Consider the following 20,883-nt stretch of genomic DNA (forward strand, 5'->3'; position numbering starts at 1 on the left):
GGCGGTGAGGCGGGTGTTTCCGTAGGGCTGGCCGCTTGTTCTTTTCTTCGAGGTATCTTTTAAACTTGAGAGTGACTGACCTAGGGAGAAAAGAAAGTGCTGATTTTTCCTTGCTAGGAATGACTGTTTGGGACAAGATGGTGGACGTCTGCTGTTTTTTCCTAGAAGTTTTAGTCTTTTTGCCGTGGAGCACCTTAAGATACTCCGGGCATTTTTTGTAGTTTGCCGGGTATGGGCCCAGGCAGAGAACGCAGGTTGGAGTGTCCTTTCCCCGCATTTCGCTACATTTTCCGGGCTCGTGGATGTCCGTACACTTGATGCATCTATAATCACTGACGCAGAAGAGGAAACACCGACGGCATTGAAATGCGTGGAAATTTCTGATAAATTTCTCTACTGAAATTTCGAGATAGTGTAAGCGTTCTAGTTTAAGAATACCAAAGTTGCGCTCTGATTTCGGGAGAGTAATCCTCCAGGTCTTGGTTTTCCTGAAAACCTCGATTGTAGCCCAGATTTTTAAGGGCAAGCTGAATGTCCTGTATCGAGGTGTTACTTTCCAGGGCTCTCAGGATTACCGAGAAAAAGTCTGACCTCTTCTCTTTGGGCTCTGTGAGTAGCTTGGCGTTGCTTAGCCATTTCTTCGCTGTGAGAAAGTCTTGTGAGGATTGAAATGAGATTTCGATGTTTTTGCCAAAAAGCCTCGCCTGAACTGAACTGAAACTGGTTCGCCGGTCCCACGACACCTATTTTTAGGCCGCTCTACCGGTCTTATTTGCTGGTCTCCCAGAGGGGTTGCCTACTGTGTATGTGTCCATACATGTATGTAAAATGTGTGTATCTGTCTGTGGATTTTTCTACAATTACCTTGTTGGACGGACATTTGAGGTTAAAATTGGCGAAAAAACTTCATCAAAAAAAATTATACGAGCATCGGTTCATCAGGGAAGTGTGTTGGGTCCACAGCTTTTCTCACTATATATAAATGATATCCCAGCACCTTCTAATGGAATATTAGCCTTATTTGCTGATGATGGTGTGTGGAAATAGAAGTGCTGTGCATGCAATCAACAATTTACAAGAAACGATTGATGACATAACTGAATGGTGTACTGACTCAGATATTGTTCTTAACCAAGACAAATGCAAGTTTGCTTGGTTTACACACTGCAGAAATGTACCCCTGAATAGAAGAATTCACATCAATAATACTTCACTCAGTCCCGTTTTGCAAGTCAAATATCTCGGCTGCATCCTGGACAAAACTTTGTCCTTTACACACCACATTAAAAATGCACGTAACAAAGTTAACAATATCATGGGTGCACTAAATAAAATTACCTTTCCTCAAGCAAAACTTTCTATGAAAAATAAAATCCTACTTTTTAAGTCAATTCTTCGCCCAACATTAATTTATGCTTCATCAGCATGGGCGCATGTAAGCAAAAATAATATCAAAATCCTTCATTGTGGACAGAATGGAATTTTCAGGAGATTTGCGCCATGGTTTGTTAGGAACCTAAATATTTAAAGGGACCTTGGAATTCACATATTTTCACATACATTGAAGAACTTAACAAAACTAAATTTGACAACATGACAAACTCTGAATACCAAGATATACGTGACATTGTTGATTATGACCGTGTCCCGACTCCAAGAATTTCAGCAAGAAGAAAGGCCTATCGTAGACCTCAACAAATCTTTCATCTCCATTGGGAGAATGAAAGATAATACTTGTGTATATAAACAAAACAAAAAAAAAGATTTTTTTTTTTAATTCTTATTTTTTGGCACCTATTTATCTTATTGCACCTATTTACTCACTACTCATTTTATGCTATCTTTTTGATACACGTTCTTGGCACCTATCTTAACCTCCATTTATCTCTTATCTTGGCACCTATTTAATCGCATTTATATCAAAACTTTTAAAAAAATCTGAAAAAAAAAAATCCACCCTGGCGAACTGGGCTGGTTTGATGTGTATTTGTGTGACCTGCAATATTTTTGTGAACATCTGATAACATGTTGTTTGTTGACTGGTGATGGTGAACTGTTTAGGTTAATTTTTCTTGGACTTCTCTATTGATGTTTTGACAGAGCTTGCTATAAAAATCGCATACGCATGTACATGACCACTGTACAATTACTATTGTATGTTAAACTGTTCTCTTCTTAGATAGAAGTGTTGTTTTGGCATTTTTTATTACGACTTAATCCCCGGGCAAAAATTCTTTATGCAATGACCGACCAGGACCATTTCTCTCGAATTTGTCAATTTTTCTCCTTTTTTTTTACACAAAACACACACTCACAGGTTAACACAACAATTTTTCCCTTCAAGGCCCGTCTGTAATCCCACAGTCAGCCCCTAGGGAGCTGGGAATGGGAGTGAAACTTTGATTCTGGTCTGGACGAATTCCAATGTTTTAGCCGACTCAACCGGATCACCCGTGACGTCACCAGACTGCGCCTCTACCTAAGACGCCTTCATTGTATTAAGGAGTTCTACCTCTACCATAGGACGTTTAGCAGGTTCCGAGCAATCCCTCTCCAAGATTCTCTCCACCCCTGACAGGGTATATTTACATCATTACTTATTTTACTGTTTATAAACCTGTCAAGTTCCCTCTCATAACTTTCACACGTTAGTGATTGTCCTCTGTCAAGCGGGTGTGGGCCCAACCTGATTTGATCTACTTTTGGGTATTGCTTGGTTTCGGGGGCGGGATTTTCCCGGGGGGGGGGGCACTCTGTATTTGGTTCCAGCAGTTCAGGGAGGGCACAGGGCCCATCACATCCAGGCTCACCGGAGGCACCGATTTACCAACATTTGCCATGCCCCTGGTTACCTCTGCGAACAACCTGCCTGTAATATCCTGCTCATTTCGCAGCGCAGACGGTAGAGAGGGAATAATAATTCTAGCATTTTTGTCGACTCGTTTTTACGGGGCATCCACCGTAGGTCCCACAATGTTTCTCACCACATAGAAAACATTTTTTCAGATTCACATTACTTTTATTGGGACAATCCCTACCACTATGGGCCCCCGCACAGAAAGCACACCTTGCCTTCTCGTGGCACATGTAGAGGGCGTGCCCGAGCTGAAGACAATTTCTACATTGCAGGGTGTTTTTATTGCCCTTATATCGTTCTATTGTAATCGGGATACCCGCTATTTCTGTTATATTAAAAATGTCTTTATTTGCAATAGTGAATTCAACCAGATAGAAGGAGAGGGGTTGACCTCTGTTAAAATAGTTCCGCATACCAGAGACCTCTACCACCTCCAGTCCTTGACTGATAATGTCATCCGCAATATCGTCAACATTGACACCTGCGGGGGGGGGGGGAAAGACCCCTTATAACTATCTTTAGATTTCTGTTGCTGTTCAGTTGGTACGAATGGAACTTATAATTTTTTTCCTTGCACATCTTAGTTATTTTTCTGTAATCGTTCCCGGAGAAAGTTTTTATCGTAACCGAGCTTGAAGTGGACTCTGGGGGAAACTCACATATTTTTCTCATTTCTGCAAAATCTCTCAGCCAGCTAGAGCCCCATTCTGATATTACAATGGGGGGAATATTATTTTTCCTTTTCTTGCGTATTACCTCTATAAACCCTGCCCCATCATCCTCAGCTTCGCCCTGCTGGCCAGAGATAATGGGATCCGTGTCCCCATTTGCAGTTGTATTTACATCCCGGGCATCTTGCTGCTGTTCTACCATCTCCTCATGAGTATCTATATTTTCTCCGGCATTTTCGTTATCTTCCGGGTTTTGCCCAAAGTCCACCTCAAAAGCAATGGTCTGGTCTATACCATCAGGCACCACACCATTTTCTCTCCCCGGGGACGGACTAACATTATGTTTACTCTTGTTTTTAGTTTTCCGAGCCTTCCCTCTACTCCTGCTTCGTTTACCTGGTTTTTCCAATACACAACTACGCAGCACCATTTGAATTCCTACATTTTTTTGACCGGGCCCTTGGCTCACAAGCTGACTGTTTACGAAATTTTTCAGATAGAATATGAGCACACGGGTTCCTTTTGGCCCCTTCAAAATATACATTACATGCATCTATCAAGTCATTTAACCATTTATCCCTCTCAATTTCAATGTCATTAATGCATGAGTCAAACAAGTCAATTAATGAGTCAAAATTTTCAGCCAGGGAACACTCGGCCTCGTCAATTACACCCAAGGACTAACAAAGCCTCTCGATCCTTATTCTTAAGTTCAACAAATTTATCATACAAAGTAATAAAATTATTTTGCGGCCCTACACCCTTCCTAGCATAATCCGCGGGGCAAAATCTCACCATAACGCAAGAACAAAAGAGGACACTCACCTGTAATTATCTCCCAGAGAGCCAGCATCCCACCTCCCGGCAGAGCGTCGGAGACATCAAACCAGTCCAAACAGCACCAGTCAGTCGAAAATGTCTCGGTTTAGCCACCACAACCACGACGTAGAGATGAAGCGGAGGAAGGAGATCTTCGCGATAAGGTACAACAACCAGGCGCCTCGTTAAGGCACCAAAGCAGTTCCACACGTATTTCCCAGCGCCTTGTCTGGGCACCAGCTCCGCCCGCATCTCGTCAACAAGTCCCGGCTATCCAGCTACCAAACGCCGTCAGTGTAAATTCAGCTCCTCTCCGTCACCATTCACCAGTTATTCTCTTGCGACCTCACTCCTCGGGGGCGTGATTTTTGCAAGAAGCCTCGCCGTGTACCAAAGCTTCATTAAGAGCTGCATTAAAACCATTCAAGTGGCTTTGCCGTGTACTGACTGTGGCAAATTTTGGAAAGCTGGGAATCCGTGCCATTTTCCATCGCTAGCAATGAGAAGCCAGACCAGACCAGAATCAAAGTTTTACACCCATTCCCAGCTCCGTGAGGGCTGACAGTGGGATTACAAACGGGCCTAGAAGGGCCTATGAAGAAGGGAAAAATTGTTGTGTTAACCTGTGAGTGTGTGCTTAGGGTTAAAAAAATAGAAAAATTGACAAAATTGGGAGAAATAGTCCTGGTCAGTCATTGCCAAAGAAATTTTTGCCCGGGGATTAAGTCGTATAAAATGCCAAAACAACACTTCTATCTAAGGAGAGAACAATTTAAATACAATAGTAATTGAACAGTGGTCAAGTACATGCGTATGCGATTTTTATAGCAAGCTCTGTCAAAGTAACAATAGAGAAGTTCAAAAAAATAAACTTAAACAGTCCACCATCACCTTTCAACAAGTTTTCATGTAATTAGATGTTCACAACAATATAGCAGGTCACACAAATACACTTCAAACCAGCTCAGTTCGCCAGAGTGGATTTTTTTTTTTAAATTTTTTAATAGTTTTGATATATATGCGGTTAAATATGATTAAATAGGTGCGAAGATAAGAGATAAATGTAGATTAAATAGGTGCCAAGAATATGTATCGAAAGAGATATAAAAAATGAGAAGTGAGTAAATATGCAAAAAGATAAATAGGTGCCAAATTATCAGTATTATATACACAAGTATTATCTTTCATTCTCCCAATGGAGATGAAAGATTTGTTGAGGTCTACGATAGGCCTTTCTCCTTGCTGAAGTACATAGAGTCGGGGCAATATGGTAATCAACAATGTCACGTATATGTTGGTATTCAGAGTTTGCCATATTGTCAAATTGAGATCTGTTAAGTTCTTTAATGTATGTGAAAATACGTGGAATTCCAAGGTCCTTTTGAATATTTTCATTTCTAACAAACCCTGGTGCGCCCATGCTGGTGAAGCATAAATTAATGTTGGGGAAGAATTGACTTAAAAAGTAAGATTTTATTTTTCATAGAAAGTTTTGCCTGAGGGAAAGTAATTTTATTAAGTGCATCCATGATATTGCTAGTCTTGTTACGTGCATTTTTAATGTGGTGTGTAAAGGATAAAGTTTTGTCCAGGATGCAGCCGAGATATTTGACTTTCAAAACTGGACTGAGTGAAGTATTATTGATGTGAATTCTTCTATTCAGGGGTACATTTCTGCAGTGTGTAAACCAAGCAAACTTGCATTTGTCTTGGTTAAGAACAATATCTGAGTCAGTACACCATTCAGTTATGTCATCAATCGTTTCTTGTAAATTGTTGATTGCATGCACAGCACTTCTATTTCCACACACCATCATCAGCAAATAAGGCTAATATTCCATTAGAAGGTGCCGGGATATCATTTATATATAGTGAGAAAAGCTGTGGACCCAACACACTTCCCTGAGGAACCGATGCTCGTATAATTTTTTTTGAAGTTTTTTCGCCAATTTTAACCTCAAATGTCTGTCCAACAAGATAATTGTGGGAAAATATAATGATGTAAGATGGTACATTACAGTCTATAAGTTTGACAAGTAATGTTGGATGATCGCACTTGTCAAATACTTTGCAAATGTCTAAAAAGATTGCTGCAACATAGTCTCTATTATTGAAATGATTGGTTATGTATTCGGTTACTCTTACTAATTGAGTGACACAAGAGTGATTCTTTGTGAACCCGTGTTGTTCAGGTCTTATCAAATTGAGTTCAGTAATAATTTTATCAAAGCGTGTTAGAACAATTCGTTTAAAAATCTTGCTAATGTTTGATAAAAGGCTAATGAGTCTGTAAGAATTTGGCAACAAACGGTCAGTACCTGTTTTGTGTATGGTTTTTACAATTGAGTGTTTCCAAGAAGTTGGAAAATAGTTAGCAAGAAGTAATGCATTGAATATATTTGAAAGTGAGACAATAATTACTGTGGGAAGATTTTTTAGTGCAGCATTAGAAACACAATCAAAGATTGAAGCTTTTTTGACATTCAGCTTCGATATAATGTCTGATACCTCAATAATATCAGTTGGTTCAAAGTGTTGTGAACTGTTGACACTATTGAGTCGGATATACTCTGCTATTCTACGTCGCAGTTGAACTTGTGTTTCTATGTCCTGAACATGATTAGGGGAGAATTGCCTCTCAAATACTGATGCGAAAGTTTCAGCAATTTGTTCCTCAGTGAAAACACTCCCATTCTCCCCTTGAATTTTATTGATATTGGAAATACCTTTTTCTTACATAATTTCCACGCTCGCCAAATATTATTATTTTCTGCAGATGTATTTTCAATAAAATCAGTGAATCTGTTATTAATAAAATGAGTGACTTCTGTTTTTATTTCCCTAGTAAGTCTGTTAAGAGTAATTTTATACGATCTTCTTCTATATTTCTGCTACGAACGAGAGGCTACGAACTCTATTTTTGTGTCTGATTTTTTGTAAAATGTCCCTTGGAAGACCATATTGATTGTCTGATTGAATTATTTCTGTTGATGATTCTTGAAGGGCATTTTGTATTGTATGAGTTAGCTGAGTTACAGCATCGTCAATCTCCCTCGCACCTGGGTCTACCAAGGTAATAGGTGATTCGTTATCAAGAATGTCCCTGAACCCTGGTCAGTTGATTTGTTTGATAATGTGTTTGTTACGTGGACACAAGAAATTAATTTGGAAAAACACAGGATTATGTGGAGAATTAAGAATAACTTTAGTATGCGTTTTCACATCATAAAGAATGTTTTTTGACAGTCCAAAATCAATTACATCAGGCCTATGCCTATTTTGAGGCGGGATATGAGTAGGCACTTTAGAGAGTGAATACATAAAAAATTTCTCAAACAGTATTGACGTAATATTCTACCACGACTGTAAAACAGTCTATTCTTACAATTCCAGTCACCAGCAATCATAATTGGCAAATTAGTATCAAAAAGAAAATCAAGTAATGCAAAATCAACTGAATTTCGAGGAGGTTTATACAATGCACATACCATATTTGTTCTATTAACATGAATTGAGACCGCTGTAGCTTCCATTTGGGAAGATGATGGAAGATCTATGTATTTTTTGAAACGGTATACTACTTCTTATTGCAACTGCAGTACCTCCTCCTCTGTTATGAATTCGATCATTTCTTATTATTTTATAACCATTAATTTTGATGTTTTGGCTTGGTAAGAGGAACGTTTCTGATAAAAGCAAGATATCAACTTGGTTTGTAAATAATTCCTTTTTAAGTTCTGGAATTTTACCTTTAATACCATTGGTATTCCAAGCCATAATGCTCATATAGGTGTATATGAACATAAAACAGCTCAATAAAAACCAATTTGAGCTAATGAATAACTCTGAATTTCAGCATATAAAAAATATTATCAATTATGATGAAACTCCTCCGCTTCGATCCAACGCACGGAGGAAAATTTATAGAAGGCCAAAACAAATTTTCCATCTTCATTGGGAAAATTTGAGATACTAATAAGTGACTGTACAAAGTGTGTAAATATGTTTTTTCTTTTATGGATTCTTGTGTAACATGGCGCCTATTTAGTCCTTGGAACCTGTATATTCATCTTGTATTTTTTACTTCTAATTCATGGCACCCATTTATCCATTTTTGTTCTCTATTTGGCACCTATCTATTATATCATATAACCATATTTATACCAAAACCATGAAAAAAAAAAATTTCACCCGAATGACAACGAGTTACTTTTGAAACATTTGTGTATGATAAAAACTTCATTGAAGAATTGATGATCTGTGAACCTTCTTCGGAACTTGCATATAATTCACATGATGATCCACCTATCATTTTGTGCAATAACTGTCTTCATTTCAGCTTCCATCTGACCTGTTGGTGTATGGTGGCATTTTTTCGTCTGAAATCACTGGGCTTAATTGAACTCAGCCATGACCAGAACCCTCGAAATTGACAAAAAATTAAAAATATATACACTGCTCAAAACAATTAGGGGAGCAAGCAAAAAAAGGAAGAAAACCGTGCGAGACAGCCACGTATTGGCATACAATGGATAGTACACGCGTATCAATGCGCAATACAGAAAAAAGACGTAAACAAATTTGGAATTAAGCTTTAATTCTTTGAAAATATGGAAAAAACATGAAAAGATGATTTAGGGCAACAATTTGGTTACATGTAAACGATAAAAAAAAGTACTGTTTAGACATGATGCATGAGTTTTAATAGGGCGTGTGGTCTCCTCGAACAGCTAAGACTGCTGCACACCTGTTTGCCATGGATGCGATGAGGTTATCGATCAGACTTTGGGGAATACTGTTCCACTCCTCAAGAAGTGCAATCTGCAAGTCTCGGACAGTAACAGGCGGCCTTGGTCGCGCAGCAATGCGTCGTCCGAGCATGTCCCAAACATGCTCGATTGGATTCAGGTCAGGAGAGCACGCTGGCCATTCCATACGCCGTATTGTTTCAGGTTCAAGCATGTTCTCCACCAGACGAGCTCTATGCGGTCGGGCATTATCATCCTGGAAAACAAAGGAATCTCCAATGGCTCCAGCGTAAGGGATGACATGAGGTCGCAGTATCTCGTCTGCATACCTTCGGGCCGTCAAAGTACCATTCCGAATGATATGCAGGTCCGTACGTCCACTTATGCTGATTCCACCCCATACCATCCAACCAGCTCGTCTGTATTGTGACCTTTCACGAACGAATGCGGGGTTATAGAGCCCTCCCTCATGAAGCCGATTACGTACTGTTTGGCTGGACACCCTTCGTCCTGTTGCCAAGAGCAACCGTCTTTGCAGCTGCGTAGCATTCTCTGTTCTGTTTCGACGGGCTGTTAACCGTATATACCGGTCATCAGTTGCTGTAGTGGCGCGTGGCCGACCTTGCCCTGGTCGACGTCTAACATTTCCTGTTTCTTGGAATCGATTCCACAGCCTTGCAACAACACTTCTGGCGACTCCAACAGCGTCCGCGACACTACGTTGTGTTTGCCCGGATTCCAGTCTGCCTATAACACGCCATGCCATGGATTCCGGTAAATCACGTTGTTGAGACATCCTCAAGTCACCTTGTCTAAAAAAAAAATACTGCGCAATCGAATTTCACAGTTACGGCAGTAAAACAGACGTTTCTGCAACATCCCGATTTCTGCCCTTATCTCCTTTTTCTGGTTTTTGACGTCATGAACTTTGATTTGCATATGAAGTTTTCTTCTTCCGTTTCCTGCTAGGCTTTAAATTACGGATGATTCATTTTATGTTACTTATCGGTATACATCTTTGCGTAATTTTGTTAAACCAAGTGCTCCCCTAATTGTTTTGAGCAGTGTAGCATACAAAACGAACCTATTTTCTTCCGATATTTTATTTTTTTTACAGAGATATTGAATTTTTTTTAATTCTTGGAGGAGGAGGGGAGCACGGGCCCCCTTCTCCCCCCCCCCTCCCCCAGCGTACGTCTATGGTAAAATGGATATCGTCATGTAGGGGAGATTTACAGAAATGTCCGTTTTAAAAAAAATGGTCCCGCCCCCCCGAAATTTATTTCTGGCTACGCCCTTGGTATATCCCAACACTATAAGGGAAATGGGAGACTTAAGTGACGTCACGAGCTTCGCGCGGAGGCCTTCTGCTATATAAGGTGTTGCTCCGGCCCGACGGTTGGGAAACACAGTATGTAGACCACAGAAGCCTGTGAAAGAAACCGTAACCTCCACAAGCGTGGAGCTGGCAGGGCTCAAGCCCCGGAATCAGTTCTGTCTTAATGCATGGGCCCACCCAGGCAGGGGCGTCGGAAGTATTTTCAACCCGTGGGTGCTCCCACCGATGTACGGGGGGGGGCCCCCCCTTCTCTGAAGGATATAAAAAATTGAAGATGTATTTGAAAAAAAAAATATTTTAATTTTTTCCCTGTTTATATTTTTGTCGAAACACTGTATAACTGTTCTCAACCAGTGCTCCACGGAGCCCTAATGGTTCCATGTGCATTTCTCGGGAGCTCACGGTTGCTCCAGGGCAATAAAATAAATCAGAGAATCTGATAAATAGAAAGAGGCTCGTGTGCGGTGAAACATGCTTGCTTGCATCTTGCTTGCTCCGTCATGGAAATAATGTACTAAAAAGAGCTCGCGTCACAAAAAAAGTTGAGAGCAGCTGCTGTGTGTGTATATACACTGAAGAGCCAAAAAAACTGGTACACCTGCCTAATATCTTGTAGGGCCCCGCGAGCCCGCAGAAGTGCCGCAACACGACGTGGCATGGACTCCACTAATGTCTAAAGTAATGCTGGAGGTAATTGACACCATGAATCCTGCAGGGCTGTCCATAAATCCGTAGGAGTAAGAGGGGGTGGAGATCTCTTCTGAACAGCACGTTGCAAGGCATCCAGTGTTTCCAGTCCTCAACAGTCCAATGTCGGTGTTGTCGGGCCCAGGCGAGGCGTAAAGCTTTGTGTCGTGCACTCATCAAGGGTACAAGAGTGGGCCTTCGGCTCCGAAAGCCCATATCGATGATGTTTCGTTGAATGGTTTGCACGCTGACACTTGTTGATGGCCCAGCATTGAAATCTGCAGCAATTTGCGGAAGGGTTGCACGTCTGTCACGTTTAATGATTCTCGTCAGTAGTCCCGTTCTTGCATGATCTTTTTCCGGCCACAGCGATGTAGTAGATTTAATTTTTTACCGGATTCCCGATATTCACGGTGCACTCGCGAAATGGTCGTACGTGAAAATCCAAATTTCATCGCTACCTCGGAGATGCTATGTCCCATCTCTCGTGCGCCGACTATAACACCACCTCGATAACCTGCCATTGTAGCAGCAGTAACCGATCTAACAACTGTGCCAGACACTTGTTATGTTATATAGGCGTTGCCGACCGCAGCGCCGTACTCTGATTGGTTCCATATCTCTTTATTTGCATACGCATGCCTGTACCAGTTTTTTTGGCTCTTCAGTTTACATTATTTTAGGCAGGGGGAGCCAAGAGAAAATTTTCATCCATGCAAAACATTGGTTCAGCGTCCCTTTGGCGCATCAGTAAAGAGACTCCGAAAATTCACAAATGTTTTCTCAGCTAGATAAAATGTATAGTTTTATCGTATATTTGTTTTCCGTATATTTTTATTTCGTATATTTGTTGCACCACTGTTTTCTCCACACGAGGGCTAATTAGACTGGGACCTACAATTTATTGCCGATTCCGAATGGCAGCCTATTTTTATACTCACCGAGAGGCTGGTGCGCTAACCCCTCGGTGTGGGACTTATCCAGTGGAAATCTTTTTCTGTGGTCATGTGGTCGTTTCTGTTGTTCCCCCTTCGTCAGGAATGTTTCTGACAAGGACAAATTGGGTATCGAACTCGTGACACTTCTAACGATCCTTATATGGTAATTTAGGGAAGTTACCGCTCCCAATCTAACAGAAATTAGTTTTCTCCGAAAATCATCAGTCCAATATAGTTTTATTACAGATAGTTTCACAGTCAAAACATTTTTTTCTTCTAAAAATACGAAAGAGGTCTGGGAGATTAGCCTAGGCAAGTTTTCTTTCTTCCGCTTTTTGGTTTTTTGTTTAGTCATAACGAGCACACTGACATTTGTCTGTCAGTGACATTTTCGAGTGGGGTGGTTATGGTGATTGTTATGCCTGGAAGGCAACGGCAGGTTTTGTTTGGTATGCTGGCAAGTTCCGCCAAATAAAAGACAACATGCACAGATGATGGTGAGGTGGGAAGAAGCATTGAGAAAATAGCTAACCATATGTTTGACCATGAAAGAACATAACAAAACATTTCCCATTGGGATTAGGAATTTTGTCTGTGTCTTTTTTTCACAAATATCAAAATTAAAAGTCAACGTGAATGGAAGAACGACGAGATTTCTATTGGTTTGAGGAAGGGGTACTTCTGTATTCCACGGACCCTTTGTGGTGGTCGCAGATACCCCCCTTATAGGATAATACTCAGTATGTGATAATTCAATGTATTCGAGTGTGGATGACATAAAGCATGACAAAAAAAAAATTAAAAACACAAAAAATTTAGTACTGCAGCGTATGAACAGCCAATCATTCATTTGTTACGCAAAACTGTTTCCTGCATTGCATTTGTATTCCAGGAAAATATAAATAATACTATGTATATATATATATATATATATATACACTCATTGCCATAAAAATTTGCGCACCCAGAAGAAGTCGTCAAAATGAAACGAAATTTTACACATGTAAGTACTACGTTGATATAAGTAAGTGATTAGAAAATACAAGAAAAAGGATCATTTATTGCAGAAAAAAGTACAGATGAACAGAAGTTTTAGTACTCTGTTGGACCCCCTCTAGCGCGAATGCACGATGCGATACGAGCGGGCATTGAGGCATACAAGTTCCGTATGATGTCCTGGGACATCTCGTTCCACAGTTGCTGTAAATGAGCCTCTAGTTCGACCTTCCTCGTAGGGTGTCCAACTTGCCGTCCCAAATGATCCCAGATATGCTCGATTGGTGACAAATCTGGGGATAGAGCAGGCCAGGGAAGGGTGGTAATGTGGCGGAGGCAGTCTTGTGACATCCTTGCTGTGTGTGTCCTAGCATTGTCTTGTTGAAAAATGGCTCCTGGGAGCCCTGCCATGAGTGGCAACACATGTGGCTGAAGGATGTTATGGACGTACCGCTGGGCTGTCATTGTGCCATGGATCAATATTAGGGGTGACCGTGTATCGTAAGCAATGGCACCCCATACCATGACACCAGCTGTGGGAGCGGTATGTCGCTGTAAAGCGAAGGCAGGATTGAAGCGTTCACCACGGGGCCTCCACACACGAACGTCATCACTGCTCAAGTTGAATTTCGATTCGTCGCTGAAGACGACCTGGTTCCATTCCGTTGCAGTCCAATCCCGTCGTGCTCGACACCACTCCAAACGGAGGCGTTGGTGGGTGGGTGTCATTGGCAGCACACGTAATGGGCGCCGCGATACCAGATGTCCTTCAGCCAGGCGCCTTGCGATGGTTCGGGAAGACACAGGGGCCCGTAGTGAAGCTGCTGCCTGTGTCTGGATAGCGGCCAATGAGGCAGTTGGCTCTACGCGTGCGTTTCGGATGATGTGACGGTCTTCTCGACGACTGGTCTGTCGAGGGCGTCCTGAACCTGGTCGCCGTGTAAATGACGTCTCTTCTGTCTACTGGTCCCAACACCTCCTCACAGTAAAATCAGAACGGCCTAGTTGACCACCCAGCTTCCATCATCCCGATGATTCTTCCCCTATCGAACTCTGACAACTGCTCATATGGTCTTCGACGACGGCGTAACGGCATGTCTACCTCAGCATTTCCTTTGCAAACGATTAAATACACTCCAGCAAGCTCTGATCATTTGATCATTTTTGTCGCACCACGGTCATTTTCTGCACACGAGTGCTAATTAGACCGGGACCTACAATTTATTGCCGATTCCGAACGGCAGGCTTGTTTTGTATACTCGTCAAGAGGTTGGTGCGCTAACCCCTCGATGGGAGACTCCCTGCGGTAGCAATTTTTTGCTGCGGTCAAGTCGCCGTATTTTTGTTGTACCCCCGTGTCAGGAAAGTTTTCTGACAAGGACGAACCGGGTATCGAACTCGCGACACCTCTAAACATCCTTTGGTACTTTAGGCGAGTATCTTATCGACCGGGCTACCGCGCCCCCGCCAGCAAGCTCTGCTTACCTGTTTCATACTCCAAGGAGAACGAAGTTCAACGCCCTCTAGTGGCATTTCACAATGCGCAATCACGCTGCATTTCTAATCATTTGCATATCTGCCCTACATGTACCTTCAGGCCAATTTTCGTTTCGATCCCACAATTATTTCTTGGTGCGCAAATTTTTATGGCAATGAGTGTATGTATAACATATTCAGATGACTGAAAATAGACTTGATTTTGTGCGAGAAGTTTTATGTGGATATAGATATTGTGTAGCAATATTTTTTTTTCACAAATTATCTAATAAATTAATTAGAATAAATTCGGTATCAAAGTTAATTAAAAGAATAATGTTTTTGAAAATTGACCACCTGTATCTAACAATGAATATTTGATTCGGCACCCCCCCCCCCCATCCTGAAAAAAATTTCCTGCCAGGAGCTGCCACTGAATTCCACCTCGGAAACACTGTATAGCGGCACCCTGCCCTGACCTATCTCACGGCACACCTCTTCAGGAATCACTGCTCTACTCGGCACTGTTTAATTTCGAAAGGCAAAAATATCGCTTCAAATGAAACCATGGCTCCAGAATCGCTCGCAGGGAAGAAACAAAAAGGGACAAAGACGGCCCTTGCTCTTCCTCGGGTGATCACAAATAGATGGTTTAAAAAATTCGAAGAAAAATATCTACAATATTTTAATTAAAATCCTTCATCTTGAAATGCTAATTTTTTAACGTTAGTAACGCAAGATTTCCGTAAGATATTCCCTGTATCCCCCCCCTCCCTCCCCAACATGGCCTCCCACATGCTGCAGCAGGACTCCCAGACCAGACTTTTCATGGGTTCCTGCAAAGAGAATTTGTTGTAAGGTGGAAAAATAGGCTTCTGGGCCCCGAATTCGGGGGAACCATGATTCTCTCCATTCCCCAAGTAAATTCAAGTAATCAACTAAAATGCATGCATGCTATTGCGATTCAGTTCTGAGCATCTGTCAGACCAGACATGGCCCGGGCTCTGTCTCTTCAGGGATATCAGCCCTTTGACTGTGTGGGCCATGCTGGGAAGTTCTGAGCATCTAGCAAGGACGTTTTAACAAATATTTTTCTTGCGTAATACAAGCGAAAAGACTAACTACTATGCTTACGCACTGCTTGTTCCAAGAAATAGGAAGTTTAGTTTTTATTTTGCACCAAACACAGTATTTACATTTCGGGGGGTGGGGGGTAGGTACGAAAAATCCAGGTCTGGGATTCGGTGAAAGAAACAAGTCCAGTGCCGTCTTAAAGCATGGGCCCACCCGGGCACGGCCCGGGGGCTTCAAGCGAAGAAGGGCCTCACAAAAAACATGTACACACACAGAAAATCGATTTTTTTTATATATATATGGTTAATATGAATTTTCAAACAAAGTAATTCATTGAGTCAAAAAAAAAATAACTTGCAAAAGTCAGTTTTTATTAAAAAGTAATAAATATTTATAGATTAATATGGGAAATAGTGTTAATTACTTTAATAGTAATTTTATTTCAATTAATTATCAGAAGTTTGAATGATTTTTCAGAAATTTTATTGTTTTTAATGTGAATGCTATTTATATAAACCAAAAAAAACCCCCTATTTTTTCAATGTTATTTTACCAACCCTGAGACCTAGTAATATGCGGCAATTATTTATGTAATTATTTTATCAGTGGTGGTTCATTACAGAATATTCTGGGGAGGAGAGGGCAAAATCATTTTGCATCTTAGAACCTGGAAGTTCAGGCAAAATGCCATAAATGTCCTTTTTTTGTTTATTTTCCAAGTTTTTTTTTGCAAAATGCCTTTATTGATTTTTTTCTGACATAAATGCATTTTAAAATTTTTTAAGTTCGTGTATTTCAGAGGCCATATTATGTAGAACACTTAAACAAAATGTGCTTTTTAAAATATTTTGCTCAGTAGTATATATTAGTCATTATCAGCAAGTTCTCCCTCCCCCGCACTTGAATTATATATTAATAATCCAGCCCCATTTAACAATGAATGGGTGAAAATGTCTGAGAAAGAAAACTTGGTGCTGCCTTGCATTTACTTAGCTTGTACCGGATGGTGTTAGAAATGAATATTTTTGTTTCAGATGAACACAGCAGCCCATGTATGAGAAACAGAGAAGTTTGTTTCTCCACAAATGGCATGTCTTGCTCACGTATTGAACTGCATTGTATATTGGTAGCTAGCCTATGACTTTCCCAAGAGGTTTTCATGAGTCCTGGGCCCATGCTGTTCTAATTTTTTTTTCACCAAAAACAACCATGGCTATTTATTTTAGAAACACATTCAGTATTACATTGAATTAAGCAGTCTGCCTTAGGCAGGTGTGGCCACACTGAGCTCGACACTTGAAGGAGTCCTGCTAATGTATTAATATAACTTTTAGAAAACGAGTTAAATTTTTTATGTATTCCTTTAACATTTTTTTTAATATTCAAAATAATATACTAACAAAATAAATGAATAAATGAGAATTATTCGCAACTGGAAGGAGCCCCACAATCATATTCTCTATGGACTCCATGTCTGAGAACTGTGGCCCTGGAATTGACTCAATTTTGGGGAACCACAAATACTTCACTTGTATTTATACTCTAATTTACCTTTTTTAGCATGAAATCAATTTATAATAATTGCATTATTATACAAGTGAACTATAATTGAAACAGTAGACAAAGAGTGCAACCAATTTTGTAGCCGGTTTCCAAAGCCATAATATCTTAACTTTTAGTTTTTTTTCTTCTCCCATTAATTATAAATGCCTTTTAGTGTCTATTTTGAATATTTTTAGTGTCTTTTTTCCTGCCTGTTTTCACAATTTTAATGCCTAAACTTCCGGGCTCTAATAATAATGTAGTAATAGGTTTATAAATATAAAATTGATTTTCTGTCTGTGTATGTTCTCTATAAAAATCTACAATTTTCGATTGATCGTCATCCAATTTTGCATATATACCAAACGGGACCTGACTTGAATGATAGGCTACTTTAAAAGTTTGTCAGAACTGGGCAAATGCCCTAAATGAGCAAAAACGCTGTCTACAAAAATTGTCTAAATTATAATACCAGATACAGTATCCTCACCTATTTCTCCATGGACGTTTAGTTCCCAGGCCATACCCAGTTGGGTACATGCATTTGGTTGGCTCTAATTTTGTGGGCAGTTAGTTCCATAGGTGGGATTATGGCTTTGCCACTTGTGGGGGCTACACAAATTTTGCTGCCTTTTCCCATTTAGTCTAATTCTCTTGACTACTCATTCCTTGAATCCCCACTCTGCACACTCCTGTGTATCTAGTGCTCACCCAGCAAGTGAGGACGTGGGTTTGATTCCCCGCAAGGGCAGTTCAGTTTTCTCTTTCCTAAACATATCTTTGCATCAGCCAGCTCTCAAAAACCTTTGTATGAAAAATAGGACTGGTACATTGTATGCTGATTCATACAGGCTTACTGAAAAACTCTTGGGGTGAAGCTGTGATGACTGCCAACTACGTATTGAAGTGAGTTCTAACTCGAGCGAAACGCATTTACAAACTGTGGATGAAGCCTACCATAAAGAACTTTCAATTTTTTCTATTCAAGTGTTTCCTTCATGTACCAACAGCGAAGTGTTAAAACTTAACACAGGAATATAAATGATTTTCCTTGGGTTTGACGAGAGTTGAAAGGATACCATTGCTACAATCAATCTTCAAAGAAAGTTGTAATTAGTTGAGATGCCAGGTTCTGTACAGGAGTACATCAAATGAGTGACAGCTCAAACACTAGTGGAGATGATGCCTATGAAATAACTTTCTGGCTTGAAGGAAACAATCCAGAAATCCACCAGAGGATCATAAAAGGTCGGTTTGGAATAATCTTGGTTTGAAAGTCCAGATATTGATCACCATTTATATAAAATCTTGTTCATTATAAATTTGTAAAAAAAAATCAATTCAATAAGTAGAAAAAAAAGTTGCTGTAGGGCAAGGGAAGCTACAAGTAAATTACTACAAGAGTAAGGGAGCTGCTAGTGGCAATGGGTTGAGCCTTGGTCCAGATCTCAAAATTTTTATCAGACAAATGCTAGTACTTTACAGGGCTGGACAAATCGCAAAAAAATCTAGGCTCCAGAATAATTTTTACCCGCTTTTACTTCTGCTTTTCTAAGGATTAGTTTGTTTTGCACTGGAGTATGCTGTAAGGTTTTGGAGACCATACCTATAGAGGGGCATACACTTGGTTGAGGATGTGCAGAGAGCTATGCGTGCTCTTATTGGCTAACGAGTTCCAGGTGGCACCAAGAGACTGGGAAGATCCACATCGAACTTCGAAAGTGGGTTGGCTTGAACCATGGGATATGGCAACGACAAATGATACTTGTACCAGGAGGAGAAAAAAGGTAGCAGTATATGGTAGGAAATATACCTTCTGATGAGAGAGCGGTATAGAAGTATCGATGGAGCACAAAGAACATCTGTAGAAATAGTAAAAAATGTATAGTTCTATCCGAAATTAGAATGATCTCGCATCCTCTTATACTGGATGAAAAAGGATGTGAATACAAAAAAATAAATAATTGGGACTTTTTGCATCGAGTTACACACATAGCAGAATGTTTTGCATTGTTCTGCAAAAAACCTTCAATTGACTGGAAATGTGTGGTAAAAATTCCTGTAGTAGTGTTTTCTACACTTTTCTTAAAAATTCTTTCAGATTGTTCTGATATAGCACTGATTGTTCTGGGACATACGTTTGGGATTTCAGCATATTCTGCTTTGGGGATCGTTTTAACGAAACTGTCACAATAAGATATGGTCATTATAATGAGCGTGAACTACATCACTATTTTTATCCTCAACCAATGCATTATTCAAAAGACAATCTCATACAAAAAAAAAACCAACAGTGACATAACAGAACATTTAATCTAAAAAAACATTGGCAAAATTGGTTATTTAATACATATTTCTACATTACAACTTGACAAAGAAAAAAATATATATAAGCAAAAAACATCTCGTACACGCAATGCCGTTCATTAATGAACTCTACAACAAAAAAATGAGAAGGAAAAAAAAACAAATGAATTATAAACAAATCAATTTAACGAACATAACATATTTTGAAAATTAATCAACATTCATTCTTACGCAGACATCGTTGAAATAATTCAAGCACAAATGTTATTTATCATCGTGAAATAAATATCCAAAAAAAAACAAAATACAGATTCAAGTAAACAAGAGAGATCAAAAGAATCTTATACTTTTCATCACAATGCCATCTTGTGTTACTAAGAGACACAAAAATGAAAAATTACACATTTCGAGAAAGTGACGGGAGAAAATTCAGCATGAGTCAACATTCATTGAAAGATATTGGCAGAGTCGCATTGGTTGAGCAAAGAAATCTAACAGTGATTAATAGTTTTCATTAGATAAACTGAGAAACTCAATTTTTTTTTTAAATAGGCGATACTAATCAAACCATTTTATTTTGTTTCCTGAAAACATTTTTTAAATTATGGTAAATTGAGAATTCCGAAATGAATTCTTCCCATATGAAATAGTATTAATCACGCAAGGAGGAGAAAAGTTAATTCTCTTACGTATGAATGCATGAAATTAAGATTACTTCAATCCTTGAATGCAATTCCTCCAAGATGTTTAGTTGGAACATTGATCTAGTGCTCGTCAGTACAAAATCGTCAGTCACGAGCATTGAGCACTCTGGGTACTTCAGGGAGCACCGTGGTGCTCGTGAGCAATGGGTTAAAGATGCCTGCCCTAGGACAATATAACCATAGTACTAAAATAAAAAAAACACTTAAAAACTTAATTTTTTTTAATTATTTAACTGAAAGTTCATTAAATACAGCACCTCATTGCCACTGGGACCTAGAAGGTTCAGGCCACGTGAGGCCTCCTTCCGAAGCAACTTTCCAAGGTTGCATAGTTCCTTAATGATTCATGAATATTCAATGCAATCATAACCTGCATGCGTCCTTGTAGGTCATACATATGGATATCTAGCAACCTTAGACCGCCATCCTTGTTTTCTTCGTATCAGATCTCCTATGGCACCTTCGATGAAACATTCTTTCTGACACAAGTTTTGTGAGCTCAAGCATGCACTATGCAAATTAAGCAAGGCCCAGACCTGCCATGATAAACCACTCAAAAACCTGTTTTTAGCCCACAGCTATGGGATGGTTTTGACACAAAACAGGTTTTTGTGCAATTGGGCAGAATAGAGCAGTGGGTTTAGACCCGGCTTTACAGACAAAACAGATTGGCTTTGATTTTGTCTTCTCTAGAACTCTCTCACATGTGTTTATGTATTCATTGT

The sequence above is a fragment of the Pholcus phalangioides genome, unplaced genomic scaffold, assembly GCF_987345545.1.
Source record: "Pholcus phalangioides strain wild (caught in Gottingen) unplaced genomic scaffold, Ppha-v1.0 ptg000024l_1, whole genome shotgun sequence".
NCBI lineage: Eukaryota > Metazoa > Arthropoda > Arachnida > Araneae > Pholcidae > Pholcus > Pholcus phalangioides.